The sequence below is a fragment of the Symsagittifera roscoffensis genome, chromosome 7, assembly GCF_963678635.1.
Source record: "Symsagittifera roscoffensis chromosome 7, txSymRosc1.1, whole genome shotgun sequence".
Classification (NCBI taxonomy): Eukaryota; Metazoa; Xenacoelomorpha; order Acoela; family Convolutidae; genus Symsagittifera; species Symsagittifera roscoffensis.
This window is the reverse complement of record NC_087068.1, coordinates 54,626,738-54,633,702: the sequence shown is the minus strand read 5'-3', so window position 1 is coordinate 54,633,702 and position 6,965 is coordinate 54,626,738.

Here is a 6,965-nt window from a genome sequence, read left to right as displayed (position 1 = left end):
CTCCAACAAGATCATAATAGAGCAAGACACCAGAGTCAAAACCAGAATACACTCGAAATCAATAGACAAATTATTCATCCACGACGAAATAGAAATTTACAAAACCCCCGAGTTCAATTCAACATACCTCAGTCGCCTACAACAAATCCAATAAACCTTTCTAGTAGTACAATTCAAAATACCCCACAGACTCCAGTACAACAAAACACATCGAACATTCCCTCAGATTGTTTAGGTTCAACGCCTACATCTGAACAAATCAGAGAAAACCTTTTAAACCCCCAGCCACTACAGAACATCTCCCATTTTGGACGACACAAGCTTTCACCCAAGGCGAACCAAATTTAATAAATGACCCAATAGACGTTTCATCTGAAAAATCTTTGTCACTACCTGAAACTTTTTCACTTCCCTCAATACCTTCTTAACTCCAATTTCACAAACACCATTTCCTCCAAGTTTTCCTATAAATATCGACGCCAGATATAGAGAAAATTCAACAAATAACATACAACTACGATTAGATTGGAATACATTCATAGCACCCCCTCCGTTATTTGGACCACATCACGAAAGTCACAGACTACGCAACTGGGCACTAAATAGATTAGAATATCGACAAGACATTCACAAAGATATTCAAGACCATAATATACAAATACTTAGACAAGACAACTTGACATTAAAATTCGAAATCATATTAAAACTAAGCAATATAGTTCACCATCCCTCACCCCTAGCACCTCTAAAAATAACAGCTCAATCTTTACCTCCCCCGTTTTTAACCACAGAAGTAATTTACAAATACGATAGATACACAAAAAAGACAATAGGATATATCACCTTTTATAATCCAGGACTATCATACATAATATTATAATTAGGACTATATACAGGACTATCATACACATGTATACTTTAAAGATAATAATTTTTCAAATTCTTTCCTTTTTCAGTTTTTTAAAACCTGATCCCAATAATCCTTCACCTCCAACCGGACCCCAGGATTTACTAGTCACATATTATGACTGTTAACAAAGTGAACAAAAAACATTAAGCAAATATGCAATAAACCAAATCACTCAATGTGAATCCGAATCACGATCAACCGAAAGAACAAATGTAATAGCAACACTTTAATCAAAAGCCAGCCAGAGCTACAACATTAATAGAAAATAAATTCACAGCAACATTTTCCGAAAATAAAGTACATTCTTCACAAGTTTCAAACGGAAATAAAAACAGATTAGACCATGAATCTTTCTACCAAAGTAACATTGAAAGACTACTGCACCTGAGCCCTGGAGATTGCAAAAAAGAACTTAAAAGAATAAAGCTCACATCAAACGAAAGCACAAACAGAAAACTAGTAAATTTTCTAGTTTTTCCAGATTCAGCACATCAAGCCGAACTTGAAAAATACCAAGGTCATATAAGACTAGATAACAAATTTCCCTTTTTTCACGGAGCACATGGAAGATTAACATATGATCTCCATGATAAAAATTGGTTACACCACATTGGAATAAACAATCCCTCAATTTGTAAAGCAGATACCAAAAATATAGGATAGCAAGAAATAATGTTTTTTGATTGGAAAAAACAATTTGAAAAAGTACAACTAACACGTGATTTAAAAGATCACACTATATTTTATCAAGGAATCAGACTCCCTTGTAAAAACGACCAAGGATATTGCGATCTTACTACGCGCACACAAGCAACAATCATTTGATTGCCTGAAGACACTTGTACAACAATTCAAGTAGCAAAAACACACGCTAGAATGATAAAATTTCATCAAAATCAATTTATTGAATCAATCTCGTCTGAAGACGCAAACCCTGACCAAATTAGACAAAGTAATTATAAACTTAGAATTATTCATAATATAGAAAATAAATTAACACGTTTCCAAAAATACCCAGAAACGGAACTAGCATGGAAATACACAAAACCACTTTACAAAACACAATATTCAGAAATTCTTGTCGCATACGAAGACGGTTTTGACATGAACACAGGAAAATAAATAATACATCAAATGGTTGCATCTCAATCAACCACAGACGAAAACTCATACGTCCAAGTAAAATTTCAAAAGAATACAGGAAGAACCGGTGAAAAATTAAAACCACAAGACACAGACAGTACACGCTTACAAGAACTATCACTTATGAACAACACTCATTTTGGCGCAATCCACTATGACATACATTTAGACATGAAATTAGATTACACAGTTAGTTGAATTTTTCAAGAAATGTCTTGGACAGAACTTGAAACCCTCCATCAATTATGCGATTTTGAACGTACACAAATTTTACAATCACTTGCACTAGCAGTACTAAAAATCCCCTATGCAGGATTTTTATTGTCAGCAAACAGATCAAATCTAATTTACTACAGAGGAAATATATTATGTTATTACACCTGTACCAAAAAGGTATCACCTTTGTATGTTTTCGAAGACAAAAGCTGCTAAGACAGAATCCCAATTTTCTACAAAAATAAAGTCTATTTTGTTGATACACTCTCCCGCAGAACTTATTTTTGGGATACAGCAGTCCCATGTGGATCAGAAAACAGCCACAGTGTAGTAAAATTAAACCCTGATAAAGATAAATACTATCGTCTCACACCATACCCTACACTTAGCAACCACTCAAAAAATTTTCACCAGAAAGCGTTAGAGCTGTTGCCCGTAATCCTAATATTGATTTACAATCGATCGGCATATACTCTAAATCATATGTTCAACATCACATTTGAACACACTAATTTCAAAAATTACTCACAAAAATGGACACAATCCAACGACAATCCATAGATCAAAACCTACGCAAACTTGCAGAAACAGCAGGCTTTTCAAGACTATAGCGGATATTTTAAAGACATAAAAAATTACATTAGTTAAATGGCAAAAATACAGACCACAAGATATATCACCATTGGAAATTATCTTTAGTTTTGTAAATTTGAAAAACGAACTTCTTGCCTTTCTAGGATGGCCATACTACATCTTAGAAAGATTGACTAATTGTACGCAATGTTTAATTTTCTTGAATTTCTTTTCTCTTTCTTAAAAGAAATCTAAGTAGTATATGTTGGGGCAGTTCAAGGGGGGTGCCTGCGGACCCCCATGTATTAACATAGGGAATAGAGCACCCGGTCCGCAGGCTATGTATTAAGGTTGGGTATATAGTGTACAATGTAATAAGATAGGGAATAGGTTTCCCAATGTATTAAGATACGAGGTTTCAGATGGTAAGTTTCAGAAAAATTTTTGGCGCCCGAATTTCCCATGTAAAGATTTCCTTATGTCTAAGACATTCTTTGTAGGGAATTGAGAACTCATTAGGGAATAGGATTCCTAATGTATCACGATGGTAGGTTTCAGATGGTAAGATGGTAAAGTTTCGGATGGTAAGTTTCAAAAAAAATTTGGCACCCGAGTTTTTTGGAGCTCGATTTAGCCAATTTTCCATATTGTAAAATTTTTCCTAATCAAAAAACAACATACTCTTAAACCAAAAGTAGCGTTTAAAAAGAGTTTTTTTAAAAAAAAGGTTAATTACAGAGAAAATGTATTAGTTCACAGCATCTACAAATCTCTTACAAATTTAGAGGTTTAGTATGTATTCCATCACATTCAACTTCCCGTTTAGGGTAAAAAAAGCTCAGTCCTTTTTTAGTTTGTTCATAAGTTGCGACTGCATGGTTAATCGTTTTAAATCCTCTATTCGTTGACTTTAAATTCACTGCCTCATCCAGTACTTGTCGATACTTCGACATTGGTCCATCTCCAGAGTCTTCTAATGCACGTTTGTTCAGACCTTTACTGCTAAACTTATACTTTTGACTTTTACTATCGTAACAGCAGTACATTTTACTACACAGGCATAACATTTCGGTGCATCTGAATTCCTCCTTGAACAATCCTGGTTCTCTCTTGTCATGTTTCTTATGTTTAGAACAGCAAGTACGGGGAAAAAAGTTGTTTTTTGCATCTGCTCTGAAATCGTCTCGACAGTCCTTGCTTCGCCTTTCAGTCCATTCTGCTCGCTTGCTGGGAAGGATACAATCATCTAAATCTTCTTCTGCCAAAGCCAAATAGAGGGAATCTGTATCCATTTCGAGTTCTTCGAATTTGTTGACATCGCAAAGTTCATCGAAAAAGTTATAATACAACTCCAACATTCTCAACTTGGCATACTGTAGTATAAAAAATCCTACTATAGTTGGTTCACGATGCTCTATAGTAGATTTAACAAGTTCCACTTCATACAAATCTTTAGCTACGATATTAAGTCTCTTGAAGAATTGGTTTTTGATAGCTTTGTGGGTTTTTTCGTCTCCAAGATATTTTGTCATTGTATGTTTTGATCTGTCCATTATTTGATAGCCGTAGGAACTGTTTCCTAGAAGTTTCATTGTTTCGGCTACTACGCCAGATAATGGATTTTCATCGCCGGCTCGCCTAGCATCAACAACAGACTGAACAAAACTGTTGAATACTTTATGCGGTGTGTATTGTACAAAACGATGAATTTTTGTACATTGTAGTCCTAGATCCAAGTAAAAACTGAAAAGTGGTGTGATCAGTGTTCCGTTGGTCAATTTGAAGCTCGATATCAACATTCTTTGCGATTGTTTTAAAAAATCGTTTTCTTCCGCATATGCCTTCATATATTCACCAATATCGTTTCTGGAAACATCAATATTTTTGAAAAAAGGTGGGAAATTGGAAAATTTTGCTTTAAGTTCATCTGGAACACTCAGATCGCATTGCACATAGCCGAACATTTTTTCATTTCTAATGTTTTGCACTAGTGAATTGGCAGAAAAAGGTCTTTTGAAGGGAAAGTGAGTTCTAACGTGATTTTTCACGTCTACATTGTTTTTAAATTGATCCCACCAGCTACACTCCCACATTTCTTCTATAGAGTATCCTTTTTCTCGAATGTAGTCTTTTCGAAAATCATCCATTTCTCTTTTCTTGGTTCCTCGTTTGATATCATCATCAGTTAGGCTCGGTCTAGCTTCTTGACAAGGACAAAAATGGAAATAACAACCCATTGCTTGAAAGACAGTCTTACAATGGTTGCAATAACCATCAACACTAAAGCAATCAATTTTTTTTCTGTTTTCCTGTAGTGTAGTAACTCTCAATTTTACATTCAGTTCTGGTTGCTTGAAAGTATGACATGACCATATTTTCAAATGTTCGAACTCGATTTTGCCTTGCCTTGAATTTTTGTGTTTCTTCATCGTAGTCCCATCTCGTATACAAACCTGTGGGCATATCCTGACACATAGAATAAGGATAGAGTTGACTAGCATCAATCCCAACGATTGATTTACACAAATTTTTTGATTTTCGAATAAAGGTTTCATTTGCTACTGCTTTCCTTGTGAAAACAATTGAGGGACCACCGGTCATATCTTCCCGTATTTTTTCAAGCAAGTCACTATCACTCGAAAAGAATGGGTAAAACTTATAGTCGGTTGATTTGTGTAGACAGATGTTGGCTAGATTCGGTAGTGTGCAGCCGAGCTTTAACATATCTATCCCTTTGTCATGATAAAATTCAATCATTTTCTGCATAGCATCAAATCGCGGAATGTTGTCATCTTTTCCTGTTCCCAGATAGATTTAAGGTAATTGTAGTTTTCCAATCCCGTAGTTGGTCTGGTTTTGAGACCGAGTTTTTTCAAGGCTTGCTCTTCAGTTATCCCAGTGTTAAAAAGTTTTTGATAATCATCAAACTCTTTATCGAGAGGGTTACTATTCTTCAGTTTGCTGTAGAAGTCATCATACGAGGGTAGTCATCGTGTGGGCGTAGGTACTATCATGATCGTTCAACAATCGTTCGATCTCCCTGGTCATCCTAGCCTCTCTTTCGTATGACTCCTTGTTTGCCTGTGCCAGGCTCTCCGCCAGGCATTGATCGGTGTTGCGAATCAACTGAGCCTGATCAACCCTCGCCTGCGACTTCACATGCGTTAGTTCGTCTCTCAGATTCTCTTGACCTTTGTGAGCTCTCTTATCAACCTGATCTATTCTTTTAGTCATGTCCCGCCTCAGTTCATCTAGACCATTCATTACGCCAGCGAACATGTCACTTATGTCGCCAGTGGCCCCAAAAGACGGGGTTAGTCCCAGAGAAGATGCGGTCAACTGCGGCTGCAGCCTGGTGCTTGATGACGCACCGCCTTTTTGCTTGCTCATCGACGTCATTAATCTGTCTAAGGTTGATGACGCTCCCATCGTTATCCCATCTGACATGGGCCTGGTCGGCGAGGTTGACGACGCCTTCCTGCTCATATCGTTCCTTGGGCACGGTGTGAAGTTCACATCCGGATGGGCTACCTCCGGGTAGTCATCACTGGAAGTCAAACCTACAGTTGGTAGTGACGCCATGCGTTCGTCGTACAAAGACTTCCAACTCTTCTTGGCCTTCGAACCCGTTTGTTCTTCACTCGGGCTTATACTCGACATCATCGCGTTGTTGCTCTGCTTGGCCAGAGATGAGTGGGTACTAGCCGAATGTGAGTATTCTCCCCTCCATCTGTGACTATTGGTCTCCGATTTGGACATCCCCTTGAATAATACTTCCTCTCGCGGCTCGACCTCGGAACGCTCCGAGGTCTCCTCTGTCCTCTCGATTTCCTCCCGCTCGAGGTCCTCGCTCGGCTCAAAGTCGGGTCGAATGAGCGTCTGTTCTCCCTCGTCAAAGGGGTCCACAAGCGTTTCGCTCGCGGTTCCAGCTTCGGCGCTCCGCCTTTGATCGCCATCGAGGTTTTTCTCGCTCCTCAATCTCATTCCGCTCACTGAAAGATCAGGTTGACCTTTAGTCGATTCGTTTTCAGCAAACACGTCGGAGGCGCTGCTAAACGAGGACTGGCTACGCCTAGTTTTGAATTTTCGCGTGCTGCCCTTGCTCAGCCTGGGAATCTTAGTA